Consider the following 20586-nt stretch of genomic DNA (forward strand, 5'->3'; position numbering starts at 1 on the left):
GTACTGGATCACTGTGAGCCAGGCTTCCGGACTTTAGGTTATCCTGATCGACTTCTTTCTTGGACTGAAGTTATTTGGTAATGGTACTAATAGGGACTTTCCAGAGAAATAACTAGGGAAAATACCATAAAACCATTCATGCAGTTGAAAGCAGACGTCTCTGGTGATATTTATATTGGGCAGAGACTGTGCCTTATTTTGGGTTGTATAGAAGGACGTTCTTGGCTTCCAGCAAATTCTAACCCTAATGTAATTTGCAAAATTATTTGGTTTGGAAAGATGCAGAAAAGTAAATTTTAAATTGTCGTGTAACTTTTACTTTCAATCTATTGAGGAGCTTAAAAGTCAACGTGAAGCCACATCCCACTGGTACTGTTTAAAAAAAAAATAACAGTTTATTTAAAAAAAAAAGTCCATCTACATCAAAATAAAAAGCCAACGTCTTTCCTAGACTTTTTGAGTATTTTTTATTAAAATGCTGTTTAGGACTCCTTTTCCTTTTGAATTCAAGACACCAAAGGGCTCTGTTCTAAACCTGTCTTCCACCAAAGCAGCTGGTGGTCTGTTACACACAAAAAGAGTGCTTAACTTTTACAAAGCTTAGCACCCTCTTCTTACATCCAAGTTCTACTGTTCTCTAATGCCAGTCATTACTAATTATCTTCAGCTGTGTCACGCTGTTTCCTGAGGTGCACTCTGATATTTTAGTAACAAAGACCTATAGGCCAATTATTAAATCACACCCAACCTTAGTGATGGGTTTTGTTGCAGACAGCTAGTCTGAGTTTCCTTTTGTTCTGCCTCGTCAAGAATTTACCAGTTAAACTGAGGAGAAACACAAGTGCGTTTGTGATAGTTATGGGATAGAAAATAGACAGGAGAAATTAATAACATAGTGGAGTGCATCTTTTGGTAGTTGCAATATCAAAACTCAAAATTTCTCTGAAGCATGGTAACTGCTGAGGATAGCAGAGTAGAGTGGGAGGGAGTGAAAACTCATTGAAATACCTACCGTGTGTCAGGCTTCGTGCTAAGATTTTCCTACACTTTCTTGTTTAAATTTCACAACAAAAATTAGGAAGTGATTATTCTCTCTAACTCACAGATGAGAAAGCTAAAGTTCACAGATGTGAAGCAGTGGTGCCAGATCACACAGCTAGTAAAGGACATAGCCAGTATTTGAACTCAAATTTGAATCCAAAAGCTTTGCTTTTTCCCAGTATATTATGAACACCAAACTATATTTGGTATCCATCAACTATTTTATTGCATGATGCCTCAAGAAAGAGTGGGCCAGGACATCCTCAGAATTGCTTGAAATGCGACACTTGACCTCTGTAAGTGAAAACAACCAGAGGGATGACCTGCACAGAAAATGAGGAAAACAGTTGACGGTCTGCAAACATCAGCTCAAGAAACAGTCTTGACACTCAGATTGACAATCCCTGTCTATACCATCAGAGATGAAAACCTGAGTCTCTTATTTTCTTGTTATAACCAAAGAAAAAGGGAAGCATTATGCTGGTTTTTCTGTGTGTTGAAAGGAAGGGATCAGGCGACTGTGAAGATGCTGCCTTTCCATGGTTCACCCTTTACCTTCCACTAATTGGCTTCTGAATGTTTTTCCTCCAAAACTTAATTAGAAACATCCTACCTGGTGCTTTAGAAATATGACGTTTTTTTCATTGTTGTTAAGCAGTTCTTTAAAAAAAAAAAAAAAGAAAGAAACTTAATTCAAAGTTTAGTTTCAATATGCTTGAATTTTAATCTCATATTTCTTAGCTGAGAGACACTTTTGCTTTTGGATCAGAAAGCACTCCTGGCTGCTATCAAGAGTAAGAAATACCGTCTTGAGACAGATGTCTGTTTCCTCTGCCAGGCTGGTGTGGAAGCCGACCCATGTTTCCTCCCCCATCTGAATGGTGGGGAAGCAGCAAGGAGGTATCAAGCATTCTGCCTAAAACATTTTTTCTCACCACATTGCTCTTGCCACATCCAGTGTCTTTAAAACTAACAACAAAATGGCTCTGAAAGTAGATGGCATTCATGTGAGGTGAGTCCCCAAGAATCATGCATAACCTGAGAGTCGGGCAGGGGCAAGCTTTGAGTTGGGTCAGACCTGGATTTGAATCTCGGCCCTAATGGTTTAGCAGCAGCTTTGTCTTGGAATAGTGATGGGACAAGACCTTTCCTGTGATCTTGGAATTTTAATTAAGGCTCATAAATTGAAGACAATGGGCGGTAAGTGCCTATACTTTGTAAGGAGAGGTCTAGACATTTCTTTGTAGACTTTATTAGGAGGTGGGAAAACTAGTCTTTGAACTCTTGGCCCCCTATTACCCAGCTCCAGTCTACATCAGAGAAAGTTAGATGGTGTGATAGAGAACAAGGGGATTCTTTGAAGGGTATGAACAGGATTAGAAAATGCCAGGTTATTTCTTCTGTGCTCCCTTCTTGGCCTCAAACCCTGGAAAACCATTGTTAGAGACAGGGGCCATCTGATGGAAAGGAAAATTGACATTTCACAATCTTGCTGTTTGCTTGATGACCTAAAGCAGAGGTCAGCAAACTTTTTCTATAAAGAGCCAAATAGTAAATACATCAGGCATTGTGGGCTATGCAGTGCTGGTTGCAACTGTTCATCTGTGCTGTTGTGGAGTGAAAGGAGTCCTAGGCAATAGGTCAGTGTGACTGAATTCCAATAAGACTATCTTCAAAATTCTAATGGTCAGACTTGGCCTGAGGGTCACAGTTTGCTGACCCCTGACTTAGAGGTTCACCCTTTAGTTCTTTGGGTTGGATCACAAGTGAATTCCTAACAGAATTTTTGATGAGCATATGGGAAAATAAAGGCTAGGGTATTGCATAGTGGCCTTGTCAAGAAAAATGGGGAAAGACTTTGAAGTGGGCAAAAATGATAACTGGGTCTTTTAAAATGGAAACTAGGCATTGTCTAGAACACTCCCCTTGCAGCTTTTATTTTCTTTGAGTTACTTTATAACTCTGTGAATTATAGAAAATTGATAGTAATACAAATTATTCCTGTTCATAGAGATGCAAGTGAATTTTGTCTGAGGGAGATGCAATTGATTCCTCCCTCTTTTTACTCCAGAGAAGCTAGTTTTATATCAATTAAGCAAACTCCTTTCATTCCGGTATTCCTAAGGGCCTAACCATGTATCTGCACTTTGAATTCTCCTTTGAACAGGTTCTGACATCTTACTGGTTCCCTCATTAGTTAATAAGTTAAAGGTCATCTTTGATAAACATTCATTTTATATTTGCGCAAGAGTCATGACTTTGTCTTTCAACATCCAGGAGAGGAGAGAGAGGGCATTAGAGAAAGTGTGTTGGGCACCTTTTGTGCACCACTTCACAATTCTCTTGGCCCCTCACCTCCTACTGAGGTCACTGCTGGTGTTTTGTATAAGTACAATGAGAGAGGGTCTGGCCCCAGGCCCACACTGCATAGCCTTCCCTTTCTGCTCTAGGGCTTCTCTGATATAGTGGCCCTGAATTCATTCATACTCAACTTGAAATTGTGGGGAGCTAATACCAGTGGGGCCACACTTGATCAATGGGGGAGGAGAAACTGTAGATAAATGCTTCCTACTTTCCTCAGCACCTCCAACTCCTCACCTTCACCCCACCCCCAGAAGCATTTCTTACAGGTCTGCAGTCTGTCCTGACGGGATCCCCATCCTTGTCCTTCACGGTGGCCAGCTTGAAAATGTGTACCTGTATTGGCTTTGCCTCCTTCTGCTTCTGTCTTCTTCTCCTGCTCTCTTGCTCCCTGGGATCATTACCCCAAGTAAACTACCTGCATGCAAAGCTCTATCTGAGGCCCTACTTTTGGGGAACTTAGGCTAAGACATGGAGAGACCTGCACTTTAATGGTTTGCCAGGCAGGTGTTCACAGTGTTTCCTGGAGGCCATGTTGACCATGAACAGGACAGCCAGGAGTGAACTCTGCTGGAAGAAACCTGTCCTGGAGGGGGTTTTGCTGAGGTGAGGGAGCCCTGACAGAAAGAGGTTGCATGAAGAGTACAAAGAGAGGGCGGGAATTAAGGTGAAGTTAAAGAGCTCAGCCTGAAATTGCATTCCCTGCCCCGAGAAATGGTGCATGGGGAGGTCTCTGAGGAGGACTTGGAAAAAATGTACTATGAACCCCATAGAAGAAGAGCCACAATTTGATGACTACTTTGCAAAGGTTATCAGTCATGTCAAAGAGAACCATGAACAGCATCAACTGAGAAAAGAAGGTCTTACTCCTTTACCACTATTCTGCCTACTGCCCTTGACCGTGAGTAGGTGAGAAAGGCTTTGGATTAAAAGGAGGAAAAGAAAAGACCATGCCACTTCCCCTGCTTCACTCATGGTCTATAAAATTGTGGGTTAGGATTAAGGGTACAGGAGGGGAGAAGTTATTTGGTTGAGGGATTGAAGTTTTGATTTCAACTGGATTAGACTTCAGTTAGGAGGAGGCATGGGGCTGAGATGCACATTTTTTTATTCTCAAATGCCTTACCCTTAACAATTTAATCCTGGGAGCATATACATATACATCTTATGACTTAAGATGTGATTTGTCCCTCATCAAAATAAAGATGACATTTTCAGGATGAATTTACTGGAGTGCTTCCCTCTTTGCTCCATGGTGCTTCTGACTTAGGCTTTGTTCTTGCTATTTTATCTTGCTGAGAAGTATGTGTACAAAGCATTTTGTCTGGGGACTGTGATCAGGCCTGACAATATTTTCGAAAAGTTCAATCATCAGGAGGAGAGTTTCTTTTATCAACGCCCCCCTCGTTTTCTCCCCCCTCCAATTTACTTTGTAAAGTTTAACCAAAGAAGAGAATAGTGGTATGTGAAGAAGCATAAAAAATTCCTTCTGTGATACTACTAACGGCCCATAAAATCTTCACAGAGGAGCTGTAGACATCCTGATCTTAGTCCATGATGTGCAGGGTCTCCTTAACACAAGCAGTAGCATGTCTCTGACCAGGGTTGGTCCAAACATATGCCTCTCTCCTCTGAGGAAGAAAGGAAGTCTAGGGAATGTCTCTTTGGGTGGCTTTGGGGCAAGTCTGAAGCAGGGGTGGCCCTTAGCAAAATGTCCAAGTCACAAAAGTTTGAAACAGGTAACATTTTGGCTGTTATTTTAAGTATTTTTTCCCTACTCCCACCCCCACACCCATTTCCACGTGCTCCAAGCTCCTCGTGGTGCCTTGCTGTCCTGTAGGTCCAACTACCTTAAAGTGCACCATGCTTGGCTACGCAGTAGGTCTTCAGTGAGTATTTGTTGAATGAGTAAATGACACACATGACGAAGGGACTTTTATCCCTCCCTGTTGCTAAAGGACTTGTTTTTCCCTGTGAAGTGGTTTCCAACATGTGGACCATAGAAGTCATGGAACGGAGGTATTGCAGTGATCCCTGTGTCCCAAAACATCCAGGTCCACCAGGACACCCAATTAAATACATTTCCATAATGTATATGCTACAGTTTTTTCATGTATGTAAATGAAATTGGGATTAATAAGTAATAATGTTTATAGGCCTTATTGGACAGGATTTAAAAATAATGATGGAAATGTATAAATCTGTATTTATTGCCATGATAGGATGTTGATATGTAATTCTGTGAGAGAGCTTAGTTATAAAATGGTGTACAAAGTGTGATATCGTCCCTGCAAGACAGTACATAAAATACTAGATAGATAAATAGATTGGTGTAAATTAGGGCAAAAATGAATTATCTGACAAGTACTCTTCGTTTTTAGTTTATTTCTTCATTTTGGTGGAATATATCATCCACTTTCTGAGAAAATGAGCACAGGAGTTTTTTTTAGATCATTCATTTTATTTTTCCTGTCATATTTTTAGTTTGTAAGATTTTTTTTCTTATTCTCTCCATGTTCCTTCTTAAAAATAGTGTTCTGTTCTTGTTCCATGGATATGAGTTTCCCTAATGTCCTGGAAATTTAATTATAATTTTTAAAGTGTTCTTCTCTCTTTTATTTTCCTGCAATTTTTTTCTTATTTTTTTTGTTTTGATCTTAGACTTTAATATTTGCTGTTGGCAAACCCTGGTGATCATGTTTAAGAACAAGGCATTCAAGGTGAATGGAAGCTCTGGGGTGTGATGGAGCTTTGCCAACTGGTAGCCTTTGCTGGTGGCTTCTCTGGCACTGCCATTTGGTCGTCTACATTTCTCCAGTTTCCTGCTAGTGTGAGACAGATTAGGAGTCAGCTTGCCATCATTCTGAAAGGCAACCAGGAAAAGGACTGGGAGATCACTGTTTAGTATGTACATTTTCACTGTAATCTCCCACTGTTCAGCTTTTTTCGTGATCCCAGTGATCAGCTGTGCCTGGCTAGTAACTCCAGAGCCACTTGTTTAAGTGCTCGGGATAAACCTCTTCATTCTTTCCTGGGTGGAATAGGTGAGAACTGAATGCCTAGGGTAGAACTGGCATCTGGGGATCTAACTACTGCCTATACAGACTTCAACCATAAAAGGTCTGAAGATATAATATGCAATATGTATAAAAGATATATTTGACTTATAAACATACATTTTGATATATTTTAAGTATACTTAATATGTTCAAAATATAAATTTAATATATTTAAGATATAGTTGTAGCTATATTTAACTCACAAAAATAAATAGTGCTTTGACCATAACTTTAATGTATATTCTTTGCTGGAAATAGCTAATTACTTACACAGGCAATTAATTTATTTTTACAGTTGTTTATGCAGTTAGTTGATTTAAACAGGTGATTATTTTTCATATACTTTCTTTTTCTTGTTATCTTGAATTATAGAATATACATGCTTGCTATGAAATATTAAATTGATACAGAAGGGGACACAGTAGAAATTGAATGTTCATTCACCGTCTTTCCTACTCCTCAATCATGCATTCCTTCCCAGAAGTAATCACTTTTAAGAATTGGTATCAATAGTCTGTACTGCCTTTTGCGCTGTTGTTTTGGACCTTCTCCCTTTAGTTAATTTAATATCTATTATCATGCCTACTGGAAAATGGATGGGAAAGTTCAGGATTCTACCTCTCAAATGCACATAATTTACTTGAATATTGGAGCAGGTTTGGTGGAAGGTGAAGAGCTGTGCCCTACATGAATTCTGGTTCCTTTCAAGAGCTTTCAATTAATTATAACAGGCCAATATTTCCCCAGTTGGCATAGCTAACTGAAGACTGACTATCATGCAAATTGGTTCTACAGATCATAACATTGGGTATCAGACTTTAAGAAAGATGATTTAAAAGAGTTTCCTTGTATTCTGTACGAGGAGAGAGAACCAATTGGGAGAAGTAGAATGAAATGAAGAATCCGGGCAGACACCACAATGAAAGCCTGTGTGCTGTGAGAGGCATTCAAATAATTTTTTAATGAACTGGTTCCTTTGACTTATTTTAAGATCTATATGTAGGGGGAAATAAAAGCATGACAGGAATAGAATAGATGGAAAAAAATTAAACAAGATTCTGTCCCATTAGTTATGACTGACAAGGAAAAGATAATAGCCAAAGAGCAAACAGAGTTTCTTAGCAGAAAAAGATAATGATAATGGAACTTTCACAAATATATCAGGGAAGAAGTAGATAAAAGTTTTTAAAAAGTTCAGTAATCAGTAGAGATATGCATAATATGAATGACTCAAAAATGGCTGAGATATTGGTGTTTAAATTCTGTCATTACTGAGAGAAATAAAGAAGGGAAGTTTAGAGCACTAACGACTAATGACGGGAATTGCAAACATGGCTACTAAAAATGCAGATAAGTGACTGTTCGTACTGAGAAATTTTGAACTTAGATTTATCAGCACATCTGGTTGACATGCCTTCTCTTGGGTAATATGAGAATCAGCTAATGTGCTTACCAAGCCACTTACGATGCATAATTTTTATAAGATAATTGTGCGGATTTAACATGAACTAAATATTGAAATGCTTTGAACTCTGGAGCTGCCAATTTTCAAAGAAGGAAAACAGGAAAGCTGGAATAACAAATATTTGAAGGCTCTATTGTTTTATTCTTCAGATCTACCTCTCCTTCCGTTAGCTCAGAAGGTCATTAGTCACAAAAAGTTATGCATAATCCCTTTCCTAATGTGAATTTAAGAGGAAATGTAAACACAGTTGCCATCTCATTTCCTCTTCACCTTTATTTTCAAAAGAAAGAAAAAAAACCTGTTTGCTCATTAAATTCAGGGACATCATATAGACTGGTCTACAAAGCATATCTGCACACAAGTATCCATTGAGCAGCGGGAGGAAAATATTAGAACTTCTATTTATCTATTAATTTGCTATTCATATATTATCTAAAATGAGAAATAAGTTTACTAATATTTAATTTATTGATTGACACTTATTTTGGGGTGTTCCACAAAAAATTGGATGTTGGTAGACAGTTGACTGTTTGCTTTCAGCATCCTGCAAACTTTTATAGACTATATGGGCCTGTTTTAATAGTTGTATAGAGGATATTATCTTGTTTGCATTTCAGTCTTGAGATGGAAAGTGGACTAAAAAGATTCTGGCAGAGACACCACAGATAAAATATAATAATAACAGTGATTAAGCACAGGCAAGCATTTAGAACATGGCAGAGCTGACATTTTACCCACACCTAATATGAGTTCATGTTTAGCCATTTAAGAGGCAAAAACAATAACAATCTAATCATCGAATTATTAGACATAAAACTTGGAAATTATTTTAAAAGCTTTTTGTGAATTTACACCCACAGCAAAGGCATTAGCTACTGATAGCGTGAAGTCATCATGATTCACCAAATGTTTAAAAGTAGTTTTATTTCACTTTATCTCATCCTCTAAATTGTCTAAATTTGTTACACGTACAAGTGTATAAATAAGTATCTGTATTTTGGTAGTGCTTGCCAAAATTTACTAATGGTGTACAAAATTAAAGATGCTTGGAGATCACTGTATGTGAGAATATATTAAAAAAAGATGTTACAGAGATTCTCAAAGGGGGGTGCTCTTAAATGTTTACATGTATTTCTTACCTTGTATGTCATATTTAGGTATAAATTCCATGATACACACTTTGCAATAACTAAGTGACTTTGCCTTTTTATGAATTCTTTTACAAGTTTGTCATGGCATTTTCTCAGTTCTTCCATGGTGTGGAAATAAATGAAAACCAATCAAGTGAGAAAAACAAAGGATATTTATTTAGAGCTTGCTGTAGCAAGGAAGTCAGCCACCATCACTCGTGTTTGGCAGAGACTCATATACAGGGAGAGACATGGGAAAGCTTTATAGTGGAAAAAGGCGAAGGCTTCAGGTATGCCCTGCTTGGCGGTTGTTGGCATGGTGAAGCTGGAGGTGGGATAACCAGAAGCAGGGTATTCTATGTGACTGGTTAGGGGTATATTTTTGGCTTTCTCTGGTTGATCCTAAGCTGGAAGCAGGGACAAAAATTAGGGAAGCTGTCAGTTATTAATTAAGTCCTGGCCGTTTTGGACTGATTGTTACAGATGTATTTGTAGAACAAAGTTTTCCTACATGGACAGCCCATGAAGGGTGCCCATTCCAAACCAGTTCTCATTCTACCGAGCCATAGGAGGTTCTAGAATGCTGCTCTAGACTGGTAATTATGCAAAAGGGTCCATGAGTATTCAGGATAATTATCCCACAAATATAATACTCATCATAAATATTTTATACATTAGAAGTATATAATTAACATATTTTTTTCTGGTTCTATCCCATTCATCTGTGTTAAATAATTTGCTTAATGTTTCAAACCATAGCTAGTATTTAGGTTGCAGTCAACTAAATTATTATAAATAAGACTACCATGAATAACTTGGTATATAGCTTTCTGAATTTAAGATTAAGGTGGTATTCTAGAAGAAAAAGTTTTCTGTAAAAAGAGGCTCTATCAACACATAGTCTTATTTTCTTTTCGTTGATTTTGTTTTTGAAATCTACAAAGTTCTTTTTTTGGTGTTGTGTAATTAAAAATAATCCAACTAATATTTCTTCATTATAATACCAAGGATATATATGTACTTATTCCTCCCGTCTTTTCTTCCTATTTGTGTGTTATGTTACAATTTAGTACAACGTGTTGGTGAAACTTAATTTCTTGTTTATTCAATTAAAAGTGCATTCTTTTAATTGAAAATTAGTCAGATAATATTGCAGTTTAATAGTGAAATGCCTTAATTTGAAGAAATAAACTGAATTATGTGATTACTTTCTTTTTTGTGTGTGTGATTACTTTCTTGAATAGATTTTCTGAACTGCTAACAAATACGTATTATATTAAAATTTCTTCCAAAAGATTACACCAATGAGTGATTTCAAAATATGAACTGGGGATTCCCTGGAGGTCCAGTGGTTAGGACTCCGTGTTTTCACTGCCACGGGCCTGGGTTTGATCCCTGGTCTGAGAACTAAGATCCCGCAAGCCACGCGGCATGGCCCAAAAAAAAAAAAAAAAAAAAATGCACCATCTCATTAAAAAAAAAAAAAACCCAAAAAACAAAATATGAAGCAATTTGTGTAAAAATAAAGATTTTATTTTGAATTATCTATAAAATAAAAAGAATTATTATCCTTACTTCAATTTTTTTCGATATCCACGAACATTTCTAATAAATGCTTTAATCCCCACATGGTTTTTAAATTAGCTTAATTTTTAATTAATTAATTTTATTGAAGTGTAGTTGATTTACAGGGCTATGGCAATCTCTGCTGTACAGCAAAGTGACTCAGTTATATACATGTAGACAGGCATTCTTCTTTTAATATTCTTTTCCATTAAGAAACAGGTAACATTTGGGCTGTTATTTTAAGTTTTTTTAAGGTTGGTAGATGCAAACTATTACATTTAGAATGGATAATTAGCTTAATTTTTGAGAAATCTTATAATAAGTCTAGAGAGTGGGAATTCACTGGGAAAGTAAACCATTCTTAGGTTTTAATTTGACATCTCATCAAATATTTAATAATCTGTGTTGTATGGGATACAAAGAAATACAGAGTAAATTCACTGCATTCAAAGAATAATTTAAATGAAAAAGTGCAGAGCATAAAAATATAAAAAGTTAAATATTTTATCTGAGCCTCAATTTAATTGCAGAATTGGACCGTCTGACCATTCATTACGTGTAGTCACAAATAATACTACATTTCTGAGAAGCCGTAGCTATATCTGGACAAGCTCAATGTCTTTGGTTATACTTCTGGGACAGTTTTTACATCTTACCTGGTTCTTAGTCAGGAGCTGAACTAGGCTAATTTTGGTCTTCTCTGAAACTTCCTAAGATTTCCTGTGATCCGGGAAATTTACTTAAAGGTAGACTCTTCCCTTGGAATCTCTAAATCTCAGGATTTTCTTCCTTTCCTTTCCTTCCTTCCCTCCCTCCTTCCTTCCTTCCTTCCTTTCCCTCTCTCCTTCCTTCCTTCCTTCCTTCCGTTGTCCTAAAATCCCTATCTTTTTAGCATCCTGAAAGCAGCTATGGCTATTGGATTGGCCAAGCTTGTTCTAATTAGGCCTGAGTCTGGGTGGCTCTTGGGATGTTAGAGCTGTTCTGGATTTTATGTTACGGCAGGAAACAGGGAGTTTGGGTTATCCTTGTACTAGGTGTCAATGAGCTGTACTTCCCCACCGTGTGGCTGGCTCATGTGGTTGTGTTAGGGAACGCAACACAATTTAGTTGGTCTAACTTCGTGTGCCTTCCTTAAGCTGATGTGACCACCTCAGAGATAAGGCCCAAGGCACCAAAGGGAAGCCCTTTTGGTTCCTGCAATGCCTAGTCCTCTTTCCGAACTTCCTCCCACTTTGCTTTAGCTCTCTAGGCTGCTGACTTTGCTCCATGTAACCCGTGGGGTGGATACTGTTGTGCTCCCAAATGTGATCTTGCCATATCCATGGACTTGACTTCATTTGTTTTCTGGCTCTTATGGCAGTGATTTCCATTGTTCCTTTACCCTCTGTGTTTCCTCAGTTAAACAGCCCCCTTAGTTAGATTTCAGTCCAGTTTGAGAACCTGTCTCCAGTCCAGCTGCGCCCTGGGCTTGTGGATGTCTGAGGTGGGGATCTGTGCAGAGTGAGATAGTTACTCCACCGTTTTCTAATTAGTGGTATTTTTTCATAACATAAAATATGTACTGAATTGTGGAAAGTTTAAAAAATATAAAGAGTATAAAGAAAATAAATATGACTTGTAATCCTATCATTTAGGGAATTCCTTTGTTAATTTTTGGTACATTTACTACCTGAAATTTATATGTGTATGTAAATGACTAAATGAATACATTTTTAAAGAAGAAATGGATTATACTGTACATTCAGACTTTATGCTACTTTGTTCCTTAATACAAATAAATACTATGCCAACTTCATAAAAATCTTTATAAACACAATTTTAAATGATTGCATAATATTTCAGCATACATGTGCTTTAAACTTAATATTTTATTCTGTTTTTAAAATTTGTGCTATCTTTTTTCTCCTGGAAACCTCATTTTCTTCCTGAAAAAACAATGACATTTGCTAGTATTATTTTTTCTTGATATCATTACATTTTGTCTTATATTTCTAACTATAATTATTTTTTAAAAAGAAGAATTATGAATGCTGGGATTCTTTTTCTTTTTGGCTGTGTTGGGTCTTCGTTGCTGCAGGCAGGCTTTTCTCTAGTTGCGGCGAGCAGGGGCTCCTCTTTGTTGTGGTGCGCAGGCTTCTCATTGCGGTGGCTTCTCTTGTTGCGGAGCACGGGCTCTAGGTGCGCGGGCTTCAGTAGTTGTGGCGCGTGGGCTCTGGAGCACAGGGTCAGTAGTTGTGGCGCACGGGCTTAGTTGCTCCGCGGCATGTGGGATCTCCCCGGACTAGGGCTCAAACCTGTGTCCCCTGCATTGGCAGGAGGATTCTTAACCACTGCATCACCAGGGAAGCCTGAATGCTGGGATTCTTAAATGCAAAGTAATTTTACCTCTGTGAAAGGATTCAGTTTTTTTAACTTTCCTTTTATTTCCTTTCATAAGTGAATTTTAGCTTTGGGTATTTTTGAAGATTTAGAGTCTTATTAACTTAATGGAGTAACAACTGAATTCTCCAGGTTCTTTAGGAATAGACTTCTAATGTCTGAGGAAGACTAGCTAACCAGAATTTCAGTTTCACTTTTCTAGGGAGAATAAAGATTGTACTTCGAAAAATGTCCCTGGCGCTTTCAGACCAATGAACAGCTCCTTTTATAAACTATCAGAAACTTCAGAAGTAGAATTATTTTCTGTTTCATCTCTTTATCTCCCCAATATCCAGTCCACACTCCACCACTGTCTGGCTGTGAGTTTTTGGCCAAACGGTGAACCTCTCCAATCCTCAGTTTCCTCCTGTGTAAAACTGGGATGATGGTTGTACTGTTCTCAGGGGTTGTGGCAGAGATTACAGACACCCTGCACAGTCTCTAGCCTGGCTCATTAAAGTTTAGGTATTATTTATGGTGTTATTATGCTGCTGGTGGAGATAGCACAACATGGTGGTTAATGTCGTGGACTTTGGAGTAAGCCTACTTAGGTTCAAACCTGGACTGTCACTGACTAGTTCTGTGGCCTTGGAAAGTCACCTATCCTCTGGGGCCTCAGTCTTCTCATGTGTAAAAGAGATATAATAATAGCATCTACCCCATGGGATTTTTAAGAGTATAAATTATTGTAATATGTATGAAAAGTACTGAGAACAATGTCTAGCAAGTGCTGTATGTGTGATTGTTTAAATCGAATAGAATACCTGATCCATATTTTTTTTTCCTGATCCATATTTTAAGTAATAGGTGGGTGAAGTAGTTACAGAGCAAAAGTAAATCATGTCGCTTTTGTTTCCTTACATGTGTAAATATTTCCTTTTCTTTGAAGTGTTCAGTAACCAGAGGAACTGCATGCTTTGAGGTCATTGGCCTGAAGGGTGCTCAATTTGACCAGTCCCCAAGGAGGTACTTGCCAAATTGCTAGGACGGAACGTAAATGACTCAGAATCATCAAAATCTGAGATGAGTCAGCTGATGCCTATCTTCGAGTCTTTAGTAGAACCCCACCAAGAACACAAGAGAAGTACTATGAATAGGTAACCTTCTCTCTATATGTTTATGGGACTATTGCCGTCCTTTCTAGTGCAGGAGAGTAGCTGTGGATTAGAGAGACTGATTTGCTTTTAGAGATTAAATGTCTTGGACTATCCCTGAGCAAAAAGGAGTTCACATAGAACGAAGAAAATATAAACAGTGTAACTCTATTTCTCTTACAGTAAGGCTCTTCATAAAGAATGATCCAATAGGCTAGAAGATTTTGAAGCAAATTAAAATTATTTTCCACAAGGCACATGAGCATTTTGATTGCTTCCCTATGCTTTAGAACTATTAAGAGTTCTTCAAATGAGGTCCAAAGTGCAGCAAAACATAATCATCCAACTTGGAAGGCAGCCATGGAATGGGATGACTGAATAAATATTACCATCTAGCATCATTTATCTCAGGCTTTAGTGCAAATGGGAGAGAGGTTGGGGAGGGATTTCCTGCCAAAATCCAAGGTTAAACCCGAAGAGAAGTTAGTACCCTCCAGGGGCCATTTTTTCTCCATTATGAGCCTTGGCTATGGTTTCATTTCAGTGATTATTTTAAAAAATTGTATTTTGAATGGGGGTAGGCAAAGCTGGTTCTGAACATGTATAATTTGAAAATTCATCTAGAAGTGTGATGGTCAATTTGAATAGATGAATATACTTTAGCTGCTGACCTATTATTCTTCAATATGTTTTTTTTTTTTTGCTGACAAATTAGGGCTATTAAAAATTCCTTGCAATAGAGGTATTTGATTGTTTAAAGTGAGATTGTAGATACCTCCGTCAGCCTTTGACAGGGGACACAAACCATAATTTGGGAACTGTAACGTAAACCTTGAGACAACGAAGTAACTTAACAGACCTGAGTCAAGCATAAACAATGAAGTGGTTTGAAAGGATTGGTCTCCCCGAAATGGCACGTTCCACGGAAGAATGCTTTCTCTGTTTGATCTGTCACTAGAGCTCTCAAAACATGACACTCCTTGAACATAATATACTTTGATGATAAACTAGATTAACTTTCCCAGTGCAAGTGAAAGGCCACCTGTTGCCAGAATGGCCATATTCCTCATTGGCTGTCTTGTAGCTGTCATCACTTCAATGCAATCTGCAACCGACATGCTGGAATATAATGAATATGTCAGAAGTTGGAGGTCAGCCATCCAAGTACATGAAAACTTGGCTCGCCTACAGTGTCAGCATGGAGGCCTCCCCTATCATCTCGTGGAGAGGATTTCTGCACCACTTGATTTGTTTGCACAGGATTTGTTGCTGTTGGATGGGGCGTATTTCTGAGAGGCTTTTTGACAGCCCGTTCAAATATTTTCACTGGAAAAAATAGGGCTTCTGGTTTCAAGCTCTTCAAATAATAATAGGTGGTGTAAAATGCCAAGGTACCTGATGGTGGTGGGGGTCTGTTGTTGCTTTTTACTGGAAATATCCACAGAGACTGTTAGAAGTGTTTTGATTGGAGTGGAGAGGAGGGTTGGTTGGAAGATCAGAGCCACTAAAGAAATTGTAGGGATGCTCAATTTCTGCCTTCTCCTCCCCACCTGTAACATATAGTGGTGTTGGATCCGTTGGCCCACAAACTCTTGCTATAGGGAAATATAAAGTAGCGCATCATATTTATTTATATATCATATGCAATATAGTACGGATCAGTTTTCTGGGTCACAGTATTAAGGAACAGTGTGAGATTCTTATTTATTCATGGAATATCTGTTCTTTCTTCTCAAAAAGTGAAGCATGTTTTAGCTAACAGCATCAGGAAGAAGCTTTCTGAAGTCTTGGTCAGTATGATGAAAGAATCATGAGTAGTTCCATTGGCTAAAAGTAAGAGAGCTTAAAATCAGTCTTAGCTGTTGTTAAATGCTTGCCCCAAACCTTTAAAGGCCATCTAAAAGGAGAATTCTGTTCTTGGCTTTAACTTGGGCAGAGTTGCTCAACCTTGACACTGTTGACATTTTGAATTGGATAATGCTTTGTGGGTGGGGGACTGTCCTGTGCACTGTGGGATGTTTAGCAGCATCCCTAGTCTCTACCCACTAGATGCCAGTAGCACCTTCCCAGTCATGGCAATAAAAAATGTCTCCAGATGTCCCAAGTTGCCTATCGTCCCCTGGAACTCACTTGGGGGCAAAACTGCCCCTGATTGAGAAACCCTGACTTAGTTGGATACTGGGTTCCTAGAAGTATATTACATTGCAATATCATAAAGGAGCAAATAACATGCATAAACCCATCCTCCTAACTTCACCTCCCCAGTTTTAATATCAACCGAAAAGGAGCGGGAAGTTTATTACACTCCGTACAGTAATTCACGTTCATACATCCTAAAAATATGGGTTTGGGTAGCCAAGGGCCTAAGATTATCTTCTGGTGGTTTTGATAATAACAGCAATAATGGCTCTCATTTACGGAGGGGTAATTACAGTACCCCACCCTGTGCTAAGTCATGTGCTATTTCACTTGATCCTTGCAACAAATGTAGACGTTAACTACATTATCATACTCTCTTATCAGATGAGCACACGGAAGCTTGGGGCATTTAAAGAATTTGCCTAAACTTGTACCCTTAGTAAGAAACAGAGTTTGTGTTTAAATTCAGGTGGCCCCACCCAGAACTTGTAAAATGAACTACTTATACATTGTTTCTCCCTTTGTGGACTGGATTACAGCTGCTTCCAGGGACTGCAGGTCGCTGGGCCTCCACAGCTGACGCTCAGCAGATTTCTTTCTAGCACTTTCACATAATTTAGGTCTCAGTGAGTCACATCCTATAATCGTTTTATAAGAACGAAGTGGCAAATAGCTAATTTAAAATTATCCCTGTCAAAAGAAGATAAGAAAATTACGTGTGGGTTTGATAAAAAACATTTTATATCTCTTCTAAAACACTTGTTAAATTTTATCGAGATGTGACCTTTTTTTTTTTTTTTAATTATTTATTTTTGGCTGTGTTGGGTCTTTGTTGCTGCGCGTGGGCTTTCTCTAGCTGCAGCGAGCAGGGGCTGTTCTTCGTTGCGGTGCGCGTGCTTCTCATTGTGGTGGCTTCTCTTGTTGCAGAGCAAGGGCTCTAGGCATGCAGGTTTCAGTAGTTGTGGCACGAGGGCTCAGTAGTTGTGGCTTACGGGCTCTAGAGTGCAGGCTCAGTAGTTGTGGCACACGGGCTTAGTTGCTCCATGGCATGTGGGATCTTCCCAGCCCAGGTATCGAACCTGTGTCCCCTGCATTGGCAGGCGGATTCTTAACCACTGCACCACCAGGGAAGTCCCTCGAGATGTGACCTTATAAATATAAACTTAGACCTCTAATGTCTTGGCAAGCTGTACACTCTGTGGGAATTTGAATCCACGTTCAGTATTTAATTTGTGTGAATTAACACAGTGTTTAATTTTTTCTGATTGTTTCCATCATCTTTAACATTTTCTACATGTGTTGACAAGGGGAAATATGTGACTATTACATCCCTTTTTTTTTCTCTTGCCCTGCGGTTTAAAAACGAGTGAAATTGTCAAAAGTCAGGCAGATTGAACAAAACAAAACAAAACCAAAAGAAACAAAAACAGAGACACCTATTGATCCACAGCCTGGAAAATGAACTAATACATTTGCCCTCATCTATTCTTTCTTAGTCCATTGTCAGAGGTCATTTTTTCCCCTTCTTTATTTATATATCCTTTTAATCACCACTTTAGTTTACATTCACTTATTCTGTTGCCATTCCCCAAATTGATCATAGACATAATATAAAAAGAGGCTTTTCTCTTAGTTTTGTTTTTTTTAAGTCAGTGCATTAGACCATTTTTTCATTAGCACTTAGCAGATACTCAGTAAACATTTACTGTCTTATGGAGCCCAGTAGACAAATCAGAGTAGGAAATACAGCAAAATGCAAGATACAGAAAAAGTGCAGCCATGTGGAGGATAACTATACTGCCATGAAGTGGTGGGGCACAGGAGGGGCAGTGAATTGTTATTACCGTATTTCACTGATTGCTTTTGAAGTACTCTTTATCGTGGAGAATTTTTTTTTTTACATCTTTATTGGAGTATAATTGCTTTACAATGGTGTGTTAGTTTCTGCTTTATAACAAAGTGAATCAGTTATACATATGTTCCCATATCTCTCCCCTCTTGTGTCTCCCTCCCTCCCACCCTCCCAATCCCACCCCTCTAGGTGGTCACAAAGCACTGAGTTGATCTCCCTGTGCTATGCGGCTGCTTCCCACTAGCTATCTGTTTTACGTTTGGTAGTGTATATATGTCCATGCCAATCTCTCACTTTGTCACAGCTTACCCTTCCCCCTCCCCATATCCTCCAGTCCATTCTCTAGTAGGTCTGTGTCTTTATTTCTGCCTTACCCCTAGGTTCTTCATGACATTTTTTTTTCTTAAATTCCATATATATGTGTTAGCATACGGTATTTGTCTTTCTCTTTCTGACTTACTTCACTCTGTATGACAGACTCTGGGTCCATCCACCTCACTACAATAGCTCAATTTCGTTTCTTTTTATGGCTGAGTAATATTCCATTGTATATCTGTGCCGCATCTTCTTTATCCATTCATCCGATTATGGACACTTAGATTGTTTCAATCTCCTGGCTATTGTAAATAGAGCTGCAATGAACATTTTGGCACATGACTCTTTTTGAATTATGGTTTTCTCAGTGTTATATGCCCAGTAGTGGGATTGCTGGGTCATATGGTAGTTCTATTTGTAGTTTTTTAAGGAACCTCCATACTGTTCTCCTTAGTGGCTGTACCAATTCACATTCCCACCAGCAGTGCAAGAGTGCTCCCTTTTCTCCACACCCTCTCCAGCATTTATTGTTTCTAGATTTTTTGACGATGGCCATTCTGACCGGTGTGAGATGATATCTCATTGTAGTTTTGATTTGCATTTCTCTAATGATTAATGATGTTGAGCATTCTTTCATGTGTTTGTTGGCAGTCTATATATCTTCTTTGGACAAATGTCTATTTAGGTCTTCTGCCCATTTTTGGATTGTGTTGTTTGTTTCTTTGTTATTGAGCTGCATGAGCTGCTTGTAAATTTTGGAGATTAATCCTTTGTCAGTTGCTTCATTTGCAAATATTTTCTCCCATTCTGAGGGCTGTCCTTTGGTCCTGTTTACGGTTTCCTTTGCTGTGCAGAAGCTTTGAAGTTTCATTAGGTCACATTTGTTTATTTCCATTTCTCTAGGAGGTGGGTCAAAAAGGATCTTGCTGTGATTTATGTCATAGAGTGTTCTGCCTATGTGTTCCTCTAAGAGTTTGATAGTTTCTGGCCTTACATTTAGGTCTTTAATCCATTTTGAGCTTATTTTTGTGTATGGTGTTAGGGAGTGATCTAATCTCATACTTTTACATGTACCTGTCCAGTTTTCCTAGCACCACTTATTGAAGAGGCTGTCCTTTCTCCACTGTGCATTCCTGCCTCCTTTATCAAAGATAAGGTGACCATATGTGCGTGGGTTTATCTCTGGGCTTTCTATCCTGTTCCATTGATCTATATTTCTGTTTTTGTGCCAGTACCAACTGTCTTGATTACTGTCGCTCTGTAGTATAGTCTGAAGCCAGGGAGCCTGATTCCTCCAGCTCCATTTTTCGTTCTCAAGATTGCTTTGGCTATTCGGGGTCTTTTGTGTTTCCATACAAATTGTGAAATTTTTTGTTCTAGTTCTGTGAAAAATGCCAGTGGTCGTTTGATAGGGATTGCATTGAATCTGTAGATTGCTTTGGGTAGTAGAGTCATTTTCACAATGTTGATTCTTCCAATCTGAGAACATGGTATATCTCTCCATCTATTTCTATCATCCTTAATTTCTTTCATCAGTGTCTTATAATTTTCTGCATACAGGTCTTTTGTCTCCTTAGGTAGGTTTATCCCTAGATATTTTATTCTTTTTGTTGCAATGGTACATGGGAGTGTTTTCTTGATTTCACTTTCAGATTTTTCATCATTAGTGTATAAGAATGCCAGAGATTTCTGTGCATTAATTTTGTGTCCTGCTACTTTACCAAATTCATTGATTAGCTCTAGTAGTTTTCTGGTAGCATCTTTAGGATTCTCTATGTACAGTATCATGTCATCTGCAAACAGTGACAGCTTTACTTCTTCTTTTCCGATTTGGATTCCTTTTATTTCCTTTTCTTCTCTGATTGCTGTGGCTGAAACTTCCAAAACTATATTGAATAAGAGTGGTGAGAGTGGGCAACCTTGTCTTGTTCCTGATCTTAGTGGAGATGCTTTCAGTTTTTCACCATTGAGGACGATGTTGGCTGTGGGTTTGTCATATATGGCCTTTATTATGTTGAGGAAAGTTCCCTCTGTGCCTACTTTCTGGAGGGTTTTTATCATAAATCGGTGTTGAATTTTGTCGAAAGCTTCCTCTGCATCTATTGAGATGACCATATGGTTTTTCTCCTTCAATTTGTTAATATGG

Source organism: Delphinapterus leucas, chromosome 6 (genome assembly GCF_059928025.1).
Source record: "Delphinapterus leucas isolate spDelLeu-1000000601 "Yukka" chromosome 6, BTC_Dleu_Yukka2, whole genome shotgun sequence".
Lineage (NCBI taxonomy): Eukaryota > Metazoa > Chordata > Mammalia > Artiodactyla > Monodontidae > Delphinapterus > Delphinapterus leucas.